The 19,650-nt window shown below is 36.8% G+C and overlaps 1 pseudogene; it reads left to right on the forward strand.

Moving 5' to 3' along the window:
• The first annotated feature begins 17,711 nt into the window (after nucleotides 1-17,711).
• LOC143690012 (olfactory receptor 6C74-like) lies at nucleotides 17,712-19,307 on the forward strand (annotated as a pseudogene).
• The last annotated feature ends 343 nt before the right edge of the window (nucleotides 19,308-19,650 follow it).

The raw sequence follows: 19,650 nt of genomic DNA on the forward strand, positions 1-19,650 counted from the left end.
GAGTGGATTAACAAAATGTGGTATATACATATGATGACATATTATGCAGCAATAAGACAAAATTAGGTCTTGAAGTATATGACAACATGGATGAACCTTTAGGACATAATGCAAAGTGAAATAAGCCAGACACAAAAGGATAGACGATGTATGATTTTGCTAATATGATCCTGGTAATTGTAAACTCAGAAGCTTATAATGTAGAATATATGGAATTAGAGATACACAGAAGTTAGAGATGGGTGAATGGTTACTTAATGAGGTTGAACTTAAATGTATGGGAATGGATAGGAGCAATGGTAGTTCATCAGTGGGTTAAAAGTAATATTGCCATGTTGAAGGTGAATATGATTAAAAGAGCTTGTATGGAGCCATGCATCCCACCAATTAACGCTCAAATATAAAGAATTTCTTGCATAAACTACCTCAAAAGTATGAATCTTGTTCAAAGAATCAATAATAGAGGGTATAGTGGGAACACTACTGTTGCATGCTATGGCCTGTATTTACAGGAAGACATCAACAATACCAGAGCAATAACAGGGATAAATAATTCGGGGGTGGGAGGGACAAGCATAAAGGGGAAGCTTAGATTGGCTATTTGGTGAGGCTCTGTTTATCTGCTATTTTTCTCTTTGGACTAAGGAAAATTGTCTAAAGTTGAGAGTGTTGATGATTCTGCAATTAAGTAAGAATACCATAAGACGAGGATTGTTTATTTTTTACATTATTCATGATGCGCGCTGGATGGACATGTCCAAACGGTACATTGACTGAGAAGCAGATAGGAGAACTGAAGTGTACACATATGATATAATATTGTGTGTCTATAACAAAGGAAAAAGGTCATGAGGCATACAATGAAGTGAATGAACTTTGGGAACATTATGTTGTGCAAAACAAGTCAGAAACAAAAGAACAAATATTGCATGGTTTCTTTTAGAAAATATTTATAAGAAAGTTGTGGCCTAGATTGTAAACTCACATAGCACTCACATTTAGTTGGGAATTGTATTTCCAGATTCTGATACTGTGCTATATGTGTATATCCTGATATTTCCCTGGAGCCTTGGATACCTGTGTGATACCTAAGATTCAGAGTTGGAATTCTGCAGCTCTGAAAGTCAACACTGCTACATACAGCAACCGTAAAAAGCCAAAAAGAAATCAGGCTTCAATTAGAGATAAGAACAAAATTGATGTTTTGGGGATTAAGGTAAATCAGACTACAGGGCAAAGTATGATATTTTCTGTATTATAGAGCTTCATCTACTGTATGAGACCAAAGGATGAGAGCTTTATTTTGTCCAAAACCTAAATTTTCCATAACATACAATCTAAATCAACCTGCCTGGAAAGCTCATTTAACAACCCAAACACGTGACCACAGAACGGGAGCAAGAGCATTTAATTCTGTATAGCTTAATGTTATACCTGGATACATATCATGGTATGTGGGGTAGATGATTAAACAGTATTAGCAAAGTCCCTTGAGAGACTGAAGGAAAAATATGGAACTATTAAACCTTCCCTCCTGGGACAACCATGATATTCTCTCAAACATTAGGGATTCCCAAGTTAATAAACCAAGGCCTTGATTTTGAGGCTTGCTCTTATGAAACTTATTTCTGTAGTGGAGAAGCTAAGCCTAACTATAATTATGCCTAAGAATTACTTCCACAGAACCTCGTTTGTTGTTCAGATGTGGCCTCTCTCTCTAACTCCAACACTGCAAGGAAAATCATTATTCTCCCCCTTGCATGGCACATGACATCCTGGGGTGAAAATGTCCCTGACAACGTGCGACATGACTTCCAGGGATGAGCCAGGCCCTGGTACTGTGGGATTGACAATGCCTTCCAGACCAAAAGAGGGAAAATAAATGTAACAAAGTATGGTGTCAGTAGCTAAAAGGCTTCAAATAGAATTGAGAGGCTATTCTGGAGGCTGCTTTTATGCAAGCCTCAGCTAGATACTGCTAATTGCCATGGTTTGCCAAACCCCACTGAACACCATTCCTGGTAACCCTAAAGAACACTTAGGGCTCTATATGAGATTCTACAAAAGTTTCATGCTTTAAGTTTACTTTCCAGAATCCTATACTTTGCAGATGTTTCCTAGGCCAGGTAAGTCCTGAAACACTGATGAGCTAACCTCTCCAAGGACGTTAACTAATTCCATTCCCCATTCCATCTTGTCAACACCTGCTTTCAACATGAAAAAGTTAGAATCGACATAGTTCAAATATCCTTAAAGACTGAAAGAAGGATCAAAGTAGAATAAGGAGTTATAACAGAGAGGACAGGATTTAACAAATTAGTATGACTGCTGAATCATATTTATATTTCTTTTAATCTCTAATTTTTTGAAGCAGTTAGAGGGAAAAACCTAAAATTGTGGAACTGTAACCCATATCAAACTTTGAAATCTGTGCCATAATTACTTTTTAAATTTACTTTGCAATTTATTGCTTTTGGTATATATGTAATATTTCCCAATAAAAAATGTTTAAAAAAGATAAAGTGAACAATTGGTCAGTGAGTGTGCTGGTTTGAAAGGATATATGCCCCCTAAGAAAGCCATGTTTTAATATAAATCTCATTACTTAAAGGTAGAATAATCCCTACTCAGTACTGTATATTTGAAACTGTAATGAGATCATCTCCCTAGTTGATGTGATTTAGTTAAGAACGGTTGTTAAACTGGATTAGGGGATGACATGTCTCCACCCATTTGAGTGGGTCTTGATTGGTTTACTGGAGTCCTATAAAAGAGGAAATATTTTGGAGACTCAGAGAGACTTGGAGAGAGCAGAGAATGCTGCAGCACCATGAAGCAGAGTCCACCAGCCAGCAACCTTTGGAGATGAAGAAGGGAAATGCCTCCCGGGGAGCTTCATGAAATAGGAAGCCAGGAGAGTAAGCTAGCAGATGACGCCGTGTCTGCCATGTGCCCTTCCAGCCGAGAGAGAAGCCCTGACTGCGTTCGCCATGTGCCTTTCCAGATGAGAGAGAAACCCTGAACTTCATCGGCCTTCTTGAACCAAGGTATCTTTCCCTGGATGCCTTTGATTGGACATTACTATAGACTTGTTGCAATGGGGACATTTTCTCGGCCTTAGAACTGTAAACTTGCAACTTATTAAATTCCCCTTGTTAAAAGCCGTTCCGTTTCTGGTATATTGCATTCCAGCAGCTAGCAAACTAGAACAGTGAGGAAAAGAAATAAAATAGGGAAGAAAAAGAGAAGGAATTAAAAGAAATAAAAAAGAGAGAAGTCTATAGTGGAGAAGAAAATGACCAAAACCTAACATTAAGATTTCACTTAACTTCATGTGAAAAAGTGACTTCTGTTTAGCCTTTTGTTTCTTAACTGATGTGCAGTCTCAGTTGTAGTACACCTGTAATTTGGCTCTACCTAGAAGAATAGAAAGCAGAAAGTCTGTGTTTGTGCACTTTGCAGGTGGTGCAAATTTCCTTAAAATATGAGACAACACAATTCGTTGTGTGATTGAGAATTGTGTAAGGTCCCATTAAGCTAAATACTGAGAATCCCTGGGTAAAAATAATTTTATCCGTTGTGGGAAAGTTTCTTCTTTTATGACTTCATGATTAATAATAAGCATTTATTGAACTACTCTAGATCATATGTTTTCAATAAACAAAATTACAAGTCAAGGCCCTTGACTATTGCAATACACTGTGTTATTGAGAAGACTTGATATTTACCTGAACTTTACAACACATGATGTATCATAAGCTTGGTGATAGATGAGAACGTTTTTTACTAAATGATTTAGGACACTAGGGGAGATTTCAATGGGTATTGGAGAAGATTTCTAGTAGAGGATGGCCTCTCAGCTTGTCATTGGAGAAAGATTAGGCATTGTCAGGAGAATAAACAATGTGAACAAAGAGCCATACAAAGGAATACTCATGAATTGATTGAAAACTGATCAGAAAAAATGTGAACATTAAAAAAAGAACTAGTAATAAATAGTTTTTCCAGGGATTTTTAAGGGCCTGAAGATTTTTGCTTTTAATTCTGAAGAAGAATAAAGCCTTTTTATCATTTAAACTCTCTCAGACCTTAGCAACAATCTCTGAAGAGAACTGGTTGTATTATGACAAGTCAGAGATACTTGGGTCAGAAACAGAGACTGGCATTTCCACAAGTGTATGTGCTCTTATATATGACTTAAAGCGTGTCGAAATACTATGAGTGTTCAGGAATTTTTAAATAACATTGTATGTTTATAAGGGCACAGGTTCTGTTAAACAACAGTGTGCATTTATAAGGGCATAGGTTCTGCCTTGTGCCACAGTTAAAATATCTAAAGTCATTCTTATTTGAAAAACTACTTTCCATAGTTTGGTAGTCTTGTCCTTTAACAATGATATTGCAAACTTAGCTTCATTAGGCATGTAAGCTTTATGATTAACTAAAGCTGTGATATGCTCTTTGGTAACCATCACAGCTCCCCCTTGGGCAAGATTAGCTAAAGGATAAAATCACCAAAAGGTGCGCTTCACTTGTTGTCTAGATATGACCATTTCCAAACTGTTAGAAGTGTGTGGTAAAGAATCATATAATATGGCAGGGTCATACAGTTGTCCTAATGTACAGCATCTGGTCCACCTGTAAGGTAAATAGGACCATCCATGTTTCCCACAGGTTCATAGACACCTTATAGGGGAGGCATATGCTCTGTGTCTGTGGGAGGCAGTTTGTCATTGGAAAAGACTATCATTTTGTATCGTAATGGTAAAATTACACACTTCTGAGGGTAACCATCCCATATCTCAGTTTTCATTAAGATGTTCCATGCAAACAGGGGCAATACAGTCTAAGGTTACTGCTTCTACTCTCAGCTATCTTTTTGCATTATGTGCCGCATACCCTGATATAGGCTGGGACTTATTTATTTGTTCCCTCACAAGGGAAAAACATAAGCATGAGTCTCGTTATAAGATGATAAATGGTTTTCTGCCTTAAAACAGAAGGTCTTACTCCAGATTTGCTGGTGTGTTTGAGGCTTGTCATGTCTACAGGGCATTGCACGTAATTCATTTAGCAGTAGCTCTGGTCCTGGGGAGGGCTGGTAGCACCTGAGGATGGCAAGTTCATGCTAACCCAACATTGGGTTTGATTGTGGGCTTGAGTTACCACTGAAGCTCACTGTATAAAGGTGTTTTCAAGGGCAGTATGGGCAAAAAGAAAGATGTTTATGGGTAACAATAAGGTGTAAATCTTGTTGATCTAATAATATACACGCAAGAGTTACATTGGTAGATAGTAAGGGACCAGACAGAAGAACGTTGTGGAGTGATTTTAAATATAAGATATTTTCCCCTGTAAATCTTGAGAGACCTCCACCATGATATCAATTTTTAGTCTAGGCATAAGAAGGGCCCACATAGTTATACATAAAGTACCTGCAGGAATAGGAGGCCCTGGATTGGTGATAAAAATTTTAACAGGCATTTCTTGGATAAACTGTGGCCATATTGCAATATTTTGGATTATTTCTATTGTGCATGGGCTTGGTTCCCAACCAGCGCAATTGCATAGGCCAGCACCAAGGCCGCAGAACCTCATTTCCCCCCATTTATATGATCTAAGTCATAAGCAACAATAACTTATTATTATTTCCCCCTGTAGGATGTAAAGTTGTTGGTCCTTTAATCTGCATCCTCAGTGCCTGCATAGGTTCTTCCATTAGCATTTCAATTAGAGCTGAGGCTCCAACCTATGGTGTAGAGTTTAGGTGGGTCAGGGCCTAATATAGTCTTTTAATCCATTATTGTAGTGATTTATTATCTTCTTTCAACTGTTCCTTTAAGAAGCCATTCATTCTATAAGCCATTCATTTCTATAAGCCTATGCCTGTAGGTTAAAGGGAGGTAGAAAGTCCATATTACATCATAGTCCATAGCCTATAATCCACTTGTCATCTGGTGACAGGGCTTCCCCTATCACTTTCTATTTATGTAGGTATCCAGTACAAGGTGTTCACCTTTTCTAGGCAGTGTATGGTTGCTCAGTGATTAGATTTTTCCACAGTAAAAGCTAGCAGAATTCCTATGGGAGTATCTACTGCAGTGAATGCATACCATTCCCTTTCCAAGAGTGGACAGGGGCCAATGTAGTATATTTGCCACCAAGTCACTGGAGCCTGTGATAGGGTAATATGTCCCATCTCGTTGCTGGGGCAATTGACATAGTCATTGAGGGAGCATAATGAGCACTCCTGTGTGACATCTATAAATTGTTGGTGCATGATGAGTGGCTGGAACTGCTGGGCTAAATGTCATAAAGTATGATACCCTTGATGTCTGCTCATTTGATGTAACTGTTTCTCAAGTTTCAGTGGTATGGCTTTGGACTCAAGTGAGTACATCTGTCTCAATGTTCCCAATTTTATGATTTTATTTCTAGCTGTTCTAAGATATGGGAGACTAAAAGAAATACCACTATAATGATTCAGCAATCACACTTGTTTGTTAAACTTTACCTTCTTTGTATAACTCCACCATCACCTTTGATCTTTCTATCCCACTCACTAGGGGTATTTGGGCTATACCCATTCTAACATTTTTATGTTGAAAGGGACTGTCAATAATATGGGGTAAGGAGATGGAACAAGCTGATGTTCCGGAGAGGTTGGCCCCTCTAGGTTTCAGAACTTATCTGGTCCAGGGACACATCTGGAGGTTGTAGGTTTCTGGAAAGTTACCCTAGTGCATGGAACCTTTGTAGAATCTTATAAAACACCCTAAGTGTTCTTTAGGATTGGCTGGAATGGTTTTGGTTGGGGTTTGGCAGGTTATGATGGGCAGCAATGTCTAACTGAATGTTGCATAAGAATGACCTCCAGATTACCTCTCAACTCTTATTTGAACTCTCTCAGCCATTGATACTTTATTTGTTAAACTTCTTTTCCCTCTTTTGGTCATGATGGCATTGTTGAGCCCATGATGTCAGGGCCAGACTCACTCCTGGGAGTCATCTCCTATGCTGCCAGGGAGAGTTTCATCCCTGCATTTCATGTCCCACAAACAGAGGAGGACAATGATTTCACTTGCAGAGTGGGGCTTAGAGAAAGAGAGGCCATATCAAAACAAGAAAAGAGGTCCTCCAGAAGTAACTCAGGCACACCTATAAGTAGGCTAAGCTTCTCTGCTACCTACATAAGCATCACAAGAACAAGCTTCAAGATCAATGGCTTGGCCTATTAATTTGGGTATCCCTAATGTTTGACTCAGTATCAGGGGTTTTCCCAGTGGTAAAGTTTAGTAGTTCCATATTTTCTTTCTCCCATCCCTCAAGGAACTTTGACAATACTTTTTGATTATCTGCTTAATACAATCTAGGATGTGTCCAGGCATTGTATTGAATTTTATAAGATTAAAGAACTTCATTCTTATTCGGGCTCCCTGTGTTTCAGTTATTTAAATGAGCTATCCAGACAGGCTGAGTTAGATTATGTGCTACATAAAATTTAGGTTCCAGACAAAACAAACTTCTCTTCTTTTGGTCTCAAAGAGTAGGTGAGGTTCTAAAATATAGAGAGTAGCTTCCTTATTCCTCTGTTCCAAATTAATTAATCCCAACCTGATCAGCTTCATTCTTACCTCTAAATACCAGGTTATATATATATAAAAGAGCTTCTCAAAATCCAGAAATAATTATCACTCTGGCCTAAATGTAACTGCTATAAGAGCTTACAATCTAGGTCCCTGTTTTCTTAAAAGCATTTTCTGAAGGAAACCATGGAATAATTGCTCTTTTGTTTCTGGCTTTTATTTTGCTTCACCAAATGTCCTGCAGAATCATCCACAATGTTGCACACCTCACAACTTCATCCCTTTTTGTAGCAGCACAGTATTCTATCATGTATATACACTATTGTTCGCCAATCTACTGCTCAGTCGGTGCATCCTTCAGCCACCTGCACTCATTAGGCATCATGTATAATGTCCAAAGTCCATAGTCTATCAACACTCTCAATTTTAGATGATTTCATTGTTCCCAAGAAAAAGATAACCAATAAACACACCCTCACCAAGTAGGAAATCTAATCCTCCCTTTAACTCTTGTCCCTCTCCCCATTGTTTACCCCTAGTGTTGCTCTGGGACTCCTGATGGAAAACATTGTAGTTTTTATCAATTACTGTAAAAGGAATAGTTTTTGTCTTACCCAACTATATAATACACAAGAATTTGACTGAACAGCCAGGACCTTGTAGTTTTTCATGGTTGAGGCCCATCCCTGGCTCTTGAGATGGGATATTAAGGTTTCTGAAACCTCTTTTAGTTCTGAAAGAGAATTGCTGTTTAACATAATGTCACCAATAAAATGAAATAAGGTCACACATTTGGGTTTTTCCCAATAGGCCAAGTCTTTTGCTACTAGGCCATGGCAAATGATTGAGCTATACAGAATTGACTTGGGGGAACGTGGTGAAAGTCCTTCCCAGGTGAAGACAAAAACAGGTTGACTTGCCTTATCTAAGGAAATACTGAAGAAAGCACTAGCTAAATCTAAAACAGAATGATATTGGCATAAATGAGTGCAAATTTCTTGGAGTAGAGACACAATGTTTAGAATTGCTGTGTGTAAAGTTGACATTATTTTAACTTGTGGTAATTCATATCATGCACCAGTTTCTCTCAGGTTCCCATATTGGCCACACAGACTAATTAAAGGACTATGGGCAGTTATTAATATTCCTACTCTTCCTAGTTCTTTAATGGTTGCAGAAATCTCTTGATATCCCCCCTGATCTTACATTGCATAATGGCTACAAGCATCTGGGGTTGAAGAGCTTTTATAAGGGACCAATCAGTTGAAAGCTTTTAAGAAAGAACAAGGACCCTTTCACTGTTTCTTCAGCCAGCAAGCCTCTCAAGTGTAGTTCATCCAGACCCTTCATTGGAACCACCAGCTTCATAGCCTGCCCAATGGATTCTGGGCTCTTCTATTCCCACAGTTGCATGGGACACCTTTATCAATCTCACATTTACAGTTCTTTCCTGTTGATTCTGTTTCTCTAGAGAACCCTGACTAATAACACTTGGGATTTCTTTCTCTTTTAGGAAGGGGCCCTCGCCCTGGGCTGGCATAAATATTTATTGTGTGCTTACAATGCACCAAGCACTCTTCCATGACATGGGAATAATATTGCAATCAATATGCATGAATATGAAGGTAGAATTGAAAATATGAATGCCTAAAAAATAAGTTCAGAGCACATCTAGATGACTTCTTGGTTAGTTGCAACATGTAAAGAGCTTGGTGTTCATCACTTTCATTCACAAAACAAGAAATTGCAGAACAAATTGAAAATTTGTGACTTTTCTTGGACCCATCAGAGAACTGAGATTGCAAAGCCTACTAGCAACCCTAAACCTGGACATACAGACATATCCAAAGAGACACAGCTGATATCTGATTACCCCAGGAAGAGATTGTTGAAGCCATAAACTGAAGGAACACTAAACCACTAAAATGGTAATTTTGGGAAATTTCTTGAGGTTGAATGCCAACTGATGGAAAAGTGAGAAAATCCTCTGAGCCAGGATTTTAGGGAGCTTCCAGGAACCACACCAGTTTCTCTTGATGAAGAGCCAAGAAATTTTCCCTTGTCACTCTGGAAGTGAGGAGAGGTATAAAAATCACTGTGAAATACACCCAAAGCATTCTTCACAAGAAAAGCCTACTCTCCAGGGAATAAGACTTTAGCATAGGCTTATCTGACCAATGAAGAGATTTTAATTCTAGCACCCTCTATGCTTATTCCCTTGCATAATGGTGGAACAAAAATCAATACTACTGGAGATACACTTGTGATCACCACCTTGAGATATAGACCCTCTAGACTGAAATGTAATCATAAACTATAAAATACTCCCCCTTTCCCATGCCTTCTCATTATACCAACAGGTCTCCTGTATAGCAGCAATGGATTACAGATGAAAGAATTGCAACATGCAGGATCTCTCTGAGGAGGAGTAGTTAGGGAAGCCCATAGCTAACCAGGGTTCTAAAACAAGGGCCCTAGAGGAATATGAAGCTTCTGCAAGCTATACCTACAGAAAAGATTGGACACAGATTATATGCCAGCTACAATATCATAAAACCTCACATTAAAGGCCTTTATATTTAAGTTCTTCCAGCCATCTCCATGAAGAAATTTCTTTTCAAACACAATCTCACTGCTCCCTGGGAAGATTAATCTGAAATTATGCCAATAAGTGCTAAAAATATATATACTTTTATGGGTACCTCACTTCCTTAATCTCACTGAAGTAAAGCTTCTTCTAAAGTGCCTGAAATTGTTGGCCAGATGGATATTTTCAAGACTATGTGTTTTATTTGTAAATGCCTCTCATAGATGGAGTGAAGTATTCCCAACACCTATACTAACTTGATTTTTCTTTAAAAAAGCCTATGGGAAAAAAATCAAAGAAATGCAGTCAAAAATTTAAGGGAGAAAAATTATTAGAGAGTTATTTCAGGCAGCTAATTAATACAAATGTTATTTTTCTGGATTTTGTGATTGTATTAGCTTATTTAAATCTGTTATTTGATGTGATTTTCCCTATTCTAAATAGTGTTCATTTCTGTTTCTTATTCTATATTTGCAAATTTTGTATTCATAAATTTGTGCTTGAGTTCTCAGCCTTAGAACTGTAAACTAGCAACTTATTAAATTCCTCTTTTAAAAAACTATTCCATTCCTGGCATATTGCATTCAGCAGCAAACAAACTAGAACAACTTGGCTTAGTTTCCTCTTTTAAATAATTGAGACTAAAAGAAGTCTCTCTAGGGAGTGGAAACTTAAGCAGCCACAAAATCTGAATCCATACTTGGGAACAGGAGAAAGGTAATCTCCATGTATACATGAAACAGAAATCTCAATGCAACAGTTGTGTATCTGGCATAGAAAGAAATCATTCCTGATGTGGCAGCTGGGATAGGGGCTTCAGGATTGATGATACTAAGAGAAAAAATAATTTAAAAAAAAAAGTGATAATTTGCCCAATGCATTTGAATCTGTAGAAGGAATATTGGAACATCTGCTGAGTGGGCACTCTGGGTGGAATTACTGATGAGTAGATAGATGATAAATCAATTATTTAAAAGAGGAAACTAAGCCAAGTTGTTCTAGTTTGTTTGCTGCCAAATGCAATATGCCAGGAATGGAATAGTTTTTTAAAAGAGGAATTTAATAAGTTGCTAGTTTACAGTTCTAAGGCTGAGAAAATGTCCCAATTGCAACAAGTCTATAGAAATGTACAATCAAAGGCATCCAGGGAAAGATACCTTGGTTCAAGAAGATTAATGACTTTCAGGGTTTCTCTCTCAAGTGGAAGGGCGTATGGTGAACACAGTCAGAGTTTCTCTCTCATCTGGAAAGGCACATGGTGAACACAGTCAGCATTTCTCTCTCATCTGGAGGGGCATATGCTGCACACAGTGTCATCTGCTAGCTTCTTCTCCTGGCCTCCTATTTCATGAAGCTCCCTGGGAGGCATCTTCCTTATTCTGTCTGATGGACAGTCTGCTTCATTGTGCTGCAGCATTCTCTGCTCTCTCTGCATCTCCATTCTTCAAAATGTCTCCTCTTCTATAGGACTCCAGAAACTTATCAAGACCCGCCCAAATGGGTGGAGACATGTCATCATCTAATGCATCTTAACAACCACTCTTGATTAAATCACATCTCATCTGATTACAATTTCAAATGTACTGTATTGAATAGGGATAATTCTGCCTTTATGAAATGGGATTTAGATGAAAATATGGCTTTTCTAGGAGACATACATCCTTTCAAACCAGCACACAAGTTGAAGGAAAATATCATTTAATAAAGAAATATAATAAAGTCTAAGATGTGATTCAGTGGGGAAAATATTTACATTGTCAAAGTTATAAAAAACTTTGTTATAAGTTATAAAAAACTAAATAATAATAATGAGAGGAAAGGAAAATAGGAAAGAGTAAAAGGAAATGTGAGACCCCGGTTTAGGAGATGTAAGAAAATTGATCACCTTTCATACTAGAAAGCTAATAGCTAATCTAAAACTGAAATCATAATATATGAAATAGCATAGTCTCTGGAGGATAGAATTTATGATGAGTGAGGGCTGGAGTAGGAGGCTATTTTTCATCAACAGAATCCTAAAGTTTTGTGTTTTTTTTAAGTTTTTAAATGTTGTATATGTATACCATTAATAAAATAATGTTTTTAGGGGGATCAAAAGCACAGTAACTAAGTCATTCTGTGCTTACACAATTCCTTAGACGGAGTTATAGTAAGCAGCTTTTTGGGTACTGTGTAGGTACTTTTTAAGGAAAGAAATTAAAGAGGAATTTAAGAGCATTTTATTCATTTGGAATGAGCCTTCTGCTTTGAAACATAAAGCTTTAATGTATTTTCTCAAGTAAAGCATCTAGAGTTGAATATTTGAATTATTGGTTTTAAATTTTACTGATTTTGCTTGGAGTTTGGGAGAGGTATATTAGAAAAGTTTTACATGGATGGCATCTTGAATTGCATTTTCAAAAGTTAACTCATCAACCCCTGTCTCCTCCAGCATTCCTCCATTCTCATGGCCAAGGCATCCTTTACATTATTTCTTGTCTACTCATTGTTCAGAATTTCAGAATAACCTTCAGCTGCTCTTCTTATATCTAAATATTTCAACTTTTTCATTCTTAAGCATATATTCACGTCCTTTCAACTATTGGGAATATTCCAGATCGTAAGTAGTGATGAAAAATACAGTGGGCATGGCCTCTGCCCTGGTGTACCTTAAAATTAGGTAGAAGGGATGGGATGAAAAAGCAAATAGTGACAAGTAAAAATAAATCTTAACTGTGTTAAAAGAATAGAAGCCTGAATTAAAGGTACCAATGAAGGAGTGTTTTTCATAGTTTCCTTCTCAAAATGGCCTTTTGGGGATGTGGTACCTAATCTGAGACCTGGAATTTGTGTGTAGAGTGGCATTGGAGGTAGGGATGGAGGTGGAAAAGAAACTGAGGAATGGTAAAAAAAAAAAAAAAGAAAGACAATATTATAGTGAATAATAAAATGAATAATGAATGAGTGGAAGAATCTGAAGTTGAGATTAGTGAGGAGATATAAAGTGGATTATTTACTAGCCACTAATAGTCTGTATTTCAAACAGATTTGATGATATAATTTTAGCGTAGAAGTGGAAATAATCACTTAGCTTAGAAGTGGAAATATCTGAATTAAATTTTAGAAAAATGTAATTTTATGTTTTCTATACCCAGTAGATTGAATGAAGGAAGAAATTAAAAGATTATTTAGAAGGTGATTGCAGGCTGATAAATCCAGGTGGAAGGTAATGGTAGATTAAATTAGAATGATGACAGTTGTAGAAGAGGCCGGCTATCTTTTCACAAAACCTTCCTTCCTGGACACCCTTCTTGATGAGCTATTCCAGCCTTCCTTGCATTTTGGTTTCTGGTGAATGGATTGTGGATTGAAGTATGAAAGTCACCCCCAGGTCTAGCTATAAAAACCTCCCATTCAATTCTCCACTCTGTTTTCCATCATCTGCCGGCTGACTATTGATATATGTTGAAGATGGCAGAGCCTTAATCATCCCGAGTGTCTGAATGACTACATAGAGTAAAACAACTTCTTCTCATCCTCCAATAAACCCTCCAACCTTGCTGTAAATTTGACTTTAAATTGTAAGGAAATAACTTTTTTATTATGTGAAAACTGGCACAGTGCTCTAATGGAAGTAAGGATAGTGGCTAACCTTGAGAGGAACAATGACCAGAAGGGTGCACCAGACAGGATTCTGGGTGCTTTCTGTTCCTTGGTCTGTGTGATGCTCACATGGATGCATTCAGTGAAAATTGGCTCCACTCTATTTATAATAATTGCATTTTTCTGTATTTTAAAATTTCTTAATAATTTAAAAAAATCTCTATTGTGTTATGCCACATGATTTAAAAATGTATCTGTTATACTGGCTAATATAAGTTTACCTATGCAGCAGTGGAAGTGCAGGAAGGAAAACACATTTGAGTATAATTTAGAAATAGAATTAACAAGACTTTTCCAATAGATTGGATGGGAAGGCTTAGGATGTGGGTGTAAGCACACTTGACACTCCTGCATCTCCCCTGAGACCCTCAGTAGTGGTCTCATTTTCTTTTGATACAGGGCTTACGACTCTGACCCTTCAATGGCAATGTGACCTCACTTAATGTTTTTGTTTGTTTGTTTTTGTCATTGATGAGATCTTGGCTTTCTAGATTCTAAACTTGATTTAGCTTCTAATTCTGCCACTCATGAGGATGGCCCTCAGAGGTTTAATCTAGGCAGGCTTTAAAAACCTCTATTTAGTCAATCTGTTCATTAAACTTTTCAAAATTTACTTGTTTCCACACTTTAGATTGTTGAATCTTATTTTTCTTGTTGCAAATGTATGTTTTTCATAGACAAGTCAGTTGACAGGTTTCCTTAAAAGCCCCTCAAGATTCTCAATATATAGCTGCCTCAAAGAGAAGTTTTTGTCTTTTCAAACTTGAGTTTGAAAAGAGAAGTTTTTAATGATATATGAAAAAATTATGTTATTAATTGGAATAACTATATAATTCCTAAACTCAAGTTTGAAAAGACAAAAACTTCTCTTTGAGGCAGCTATATATTGAGAATCTTGAGGGGCTTTTAAGGAAACCTGTCAACTGACTTGTCTATGAAAAACATACATTTGCAACAAGAAAAATAAGATTCAACAATCTAAAGTGTGGAAACAAGTAAATTTTGAAAAGTTTAATGAACAGATTGACTAAATAGAGGTTTTTAAAGCCTGCCTAGATTAAACCTCTGAGGGCCATCCTCATGAGTGGCAGAATTAGAAGCTAAATCAAGTTTAGAATCTAGAAAGCCAAGATCTCATACCTCTGGGGAAAGGTATCCTTCATTTGTTTTAATTTTAAATCAGTGAATCTTCTTGAGGCAAGTTCACACAGTATACATAAAGGAATATAGATCTTATAATTAGACAAATTACAAAGTAAGCTATTATGCTTCTCTTATAAGATAGGAATATCTCAAGGTAAACGACCAGCTTGAGATATCTCTTTTTTCTTCCTTTCTAAACCACTTTTCAAAAGAAACACAATTACTTTACATGTACCCAGAAAAAATATGCTCCACATTGAATATAACATAAATTGGAGAAAACATTGCCTCATTTTGAAAAACTCCATGAGGAGAAATGAAACAAGATAAGTTTTTTGTCACAATATCTTTTAGTTTACATACCCTGAGTGTTTTTGCTGGTGCTAATGTTATTTTTGGATGAGAAAGGAAGGTAAAAGTATGCATTAAAGCAACATGAAAAAGTCTGATGGAAACGCAATATTTAGAAATTGCCTGTGTTCTGGAATCACATCAAAAGAAGATAGTTGGGAATGAAACTGCTACCAGAGGTATTAAGGTTTAGGAAATGTGTGTTTTTATTTTAATAATACTAACTTTATTCTATCACATGAAACTGAAAGAAAAATTTATTATTCCTTTGTAAACCATTGGGATAGTTTGGCATGAAGTTAGTACAAGCCAAAGAGTAAACTGATTATTTTGAAACTTATACTGTAGGAATAAAATATGTTCTAAGAAAACTTTGAACCTTTCATTTTGTGGGAATCAAGCTTTGGACAGCTGTCACTCACACAGTATCTAATGGATTTCAGAAACATATTTTATTAAATAAATTTGTTTCCTCCTGAAAATTATAATTTTATATGCCTCTAGTATACATGGTCATTGTAAACATCGTGGAGAATGATACTAAAACGTGGGTTTGTTTTGAATTTGGGATTATTACTCCATGATTATCATGCAATCATACTTAATTCAATAGAATTAAAATTTTCCATGCAAAATTCAATTGTCATATCCTAAAGGAATCTCATTTCTTTAAGTTTCCAAAGCAACCATAGTGACCCTGTAACTATAATAGTGGTTGGAAACATATACCTATTTTACTATCACCTAGCAAGCACTTTATTAATGGGATTAAGATGCAAAACAAAGTTGTTTAGTAATTTATAATCACTATTTTAAGATTTTTTAAAATCTAATTTTAGGCTAGACAGTATCAGCATGTGAATCTAACTCTGAATTTATTATCTGGCACTTTGTTTAACACATCATACTTTGTCTGATTGACATTTTCCTATGCGTTTTGACCATTAAAATAGAATTTAAACAACACAACAAAGAAACGAAAGAAAGAAAAGAAAGATCGTAACTTTCCATTTAAAACTCTCACTTTCCTGCGGATTGAATACATAGGATGGGAATTTGGTCGCAAACACGTGACTCTCATATTTCTGAGGAATTCAATGTTTTGAATGCATGAATTGTATTTAATTGGTCAGTATATAGAGCTTTTGAGAATATGAGCCATGGAAGTGGATGGGAAAAGGAAGGGTAAAAGTAAGAAAAGCACAACAGAAGAGAGGGAAGGCGTAGGGGACCTCTTAGTTGTCTTATAGTCATTTATAGTCCCTGGGAGTGTCTGTACATTTTTAAAGACCAGAGCTGGAATATATGGATATTGTAAGGTAAAAATAAATTTTAACATTTGGTAGAATATTCTTACTTAAGAAAACTACTGTCATTTTAAAGAAAAATCTAGTGATAGCCTTTTCAGGTGATAAAAGTGAGGACATGATCTGGAAGAAGAGAGAAAGATAAGAAAAAAATAAACAAGTTAAAATTACTTTGTGATTGGATCGAACCAGAAAGAGAAGAGAGAGGGAATATGAAGAGGTAATAGAAGAAAAGAGGTTACCACAGCAGGACAGAAAGAGTGCAGAGAAATGACACCCATGAAAATAACCAGGAATGTCTACCAAGAATTCTATTTTTTAGTGTGTTTTGTAGGCTTCTCCTCTGTCACTGCAAACATTCAGCAAACTATGCTACAGAAACAAAACAAATATCCATGAGAATATGATTTATGTCTAATTTAATATATGCTAGAAGAAAAAGAAAAATCAGGGTGAGTGAAAGGAAAATAAGTTCATGTCTTCAGAGAAAAAGAGGGAAAGCTGTACTAAATGTGGTCATGAGAATGTGAATTTTGAAAAACGTTCAGAAGTTTGGTTAGGGTACTGAATTCTCACGTTATATAGCTAGAGATATTTAAGTCAGCATTATGTATATTTCAAAAGGTGGAGAAACCTCAACTGGCACGTGATTTACAGAATAACAGCCTATAACAAGGAGCAATAAACACAGTAAATGGATTAATTTAACAAAGTAGAAGAGTCACCAGATGTTTGAAAATAATTTAATGTAAATTGATAGGAAAATAGTTGGCAAATATAGAAGATAAAAGTTCAAATAGCATGAGAGTTCTTTATTTGTTTCTTGTTTTGGGTTTAACTTTATATGACTTTATCAATGTAAAATGTTATCCCTTTGACATGCTTGGCTTTATGGGAAATAAAACCAAATTCTTGGCCTTGTATTTGGTTAGTGAATTTTGAGCAAAAACTATGAAGTCAAATTTTTAAAGATGCAAACTGCTGACTAACAGAATCTTAGGGGAAATTGGGTGTGTGTAGCAAAGTGCATCTGGGAAACATAAAAATCTAGTTATATCATTTTAAAATTTTTTCTCTGTTTAGTAGAAATCAGCTATGAGAAATCACACAACAGTGACAAGCTTTATTCTTCTTGGACTGACCAATGATCCACAGTTACAGGTTGTCATTTTCCTTCTTCTTTTTTTCACTTACATGTTGAGTGGTGCTGGAAACCTAACCATCATTACCCTCACCCTACTCGATTCACACCTCAAGACGCCCATGTATTTCTTTCTCCGAAATTTCTCATTTTTAGAAATCACATTCACAACAGTCTGTATTCCAAAATTTCTTGTTAATATGGCAACAGGTGATAAGACCATTTCTTCCAACAGTTGCGCAGCACAGCTGTTTTTTACTATTCTTCTGGGAGCAACGGAATTTTTTCTTTTGGCTGCCATGTCCTATGACCGCTACGTGGCCATCTGCAAACCCCTGCATTTCACAACCATCATGAACAGCAGAGTCTGCAATTTGCTGGTCTTTGTTTCATGGTTGGCTGGCTTCCTAATAATTTTCCCACCACTCCTTGTGGGTCTCCAGCTTGATTTCTGTGCAGCTAACACCATTGATCATTTCTTCTGTGACGTTTCTCCCGTACTGCAACTTTCTTGTACAGACATAGATTTAATAGAATTAATGATGCTTTTCTCGGCCACTTTGACACTCCTGGTTACACTGGTGTTAGTGGTTCTCTCCTATGCAAACATCATTCGGACTATTCTGAAAATACCTTCTTCTCAACAGAGGAAGAAGGCCTTTTGCACGTGCTCTCTCATATGTTCATTGTCTCTATTTCTTATGGCAGTTGCATCTTCATGTATGTGAAACCCTCTGCGAAGGAAAGGGTATCTTTAAATAAAGAAATAGCTCTTCTCAGTACTTCTGTGGCCCCTATGTTGAATCCCTTCATTTATACACTGAGAAACAAACAAGTAAAAGATGCTTTAAAACATGTGTTCTAGTTTGCTAGCTGCCGGAATGCAATATACCAGAAACGGAATGGCTTTTAACAAGGGGAATTTAATGAGTTGCTAGTTTACAGTTCTAAGGCTGAGAAAATGTCCCAATTAAAACAAGTCTAAAGAAATGTCCAATCAAAGGCATCTAGGGAAAGGTACCTTGGTTCAAGAAGGCCGATGAAGTTCAGGGTTTCTCTCTCAAGTGAGAAGGCAGATGGCGAACACAGTCAGGCCTTCTCTCTCTCAGCTGGAAGGGCACATGGTGAACACAGCGTCATCTGCTAGCTTTCTCTCCTGGCTTCCTATTTCATGAAGCTCCCCGGGAGGTGTCTTCCTTCTTCATCTCCAAAGGTCGCTGGCTGGTGGACTCTCTGCTTTGTAGTGTTGCTCTCTCTGAATATCTCATTCTCCAAAATGTTTCCTCTTTTATAGGACTTCAGAAACTAATCAAGACCCACTCAAATGTGTGGAGACATGTCATCCCCTAATCCAGTTTAACAACCATTCTTAACTAAATCACATCAACCAGGGAGATGATCTCATCACAGTTTCAAATATACAGTATTGAATAGAGATTATTCTACCTTTAAGAAATGGGATTTATATTAAAACATGGCTTTTCTTAGGGGGCATACTTCCTTTCAAACCAGCACAACATGTGCCCAAAAGGATCGTGGTTTTTCAATGAAGTGAATAGTATAAAGACAATGACAAAAGCCATGATTAAAACAAAACAAGAAGGGTGGAGTGTGTCACAGATAGTTCAAAATCTGTATTCATAAAAATATTACCTGTCTTGGGGTGCACGAGTGGTTCAGTGGTAGAATACTGGCCTTCCATGCAGAAGACCCAGGTTCGATTCCCAGACCATGCACCTCCCCCCAAAACAAAATTACTTTTCTTAACTGATTTAAAATTTTCACTGTGGTCTGCCTCATCTCTGAAGGTTACTCTTCATCCCAATTATTCCCTCAGGCAGAGAGTACACATGTAAGATAATTCTTATTTTGGGTAAAGGTCACATTACTCTA

Source organism: Tamandua tetradactyla, chromosome 7, assembly GCF_023851605.1.
Source record: "Tamandua tetradactyla isolate mTamTet1 chromosome 7, mTamTet1.pri, whole genome shotgun sequence".
NCBI classification, from domain to species: domain Eukaryota; kingdom Metazoa; phylum Chordata; class Mammalia; order Pilosa; family Myrmecophagidae; genus Tamandua; species Tamandua tetradactyla.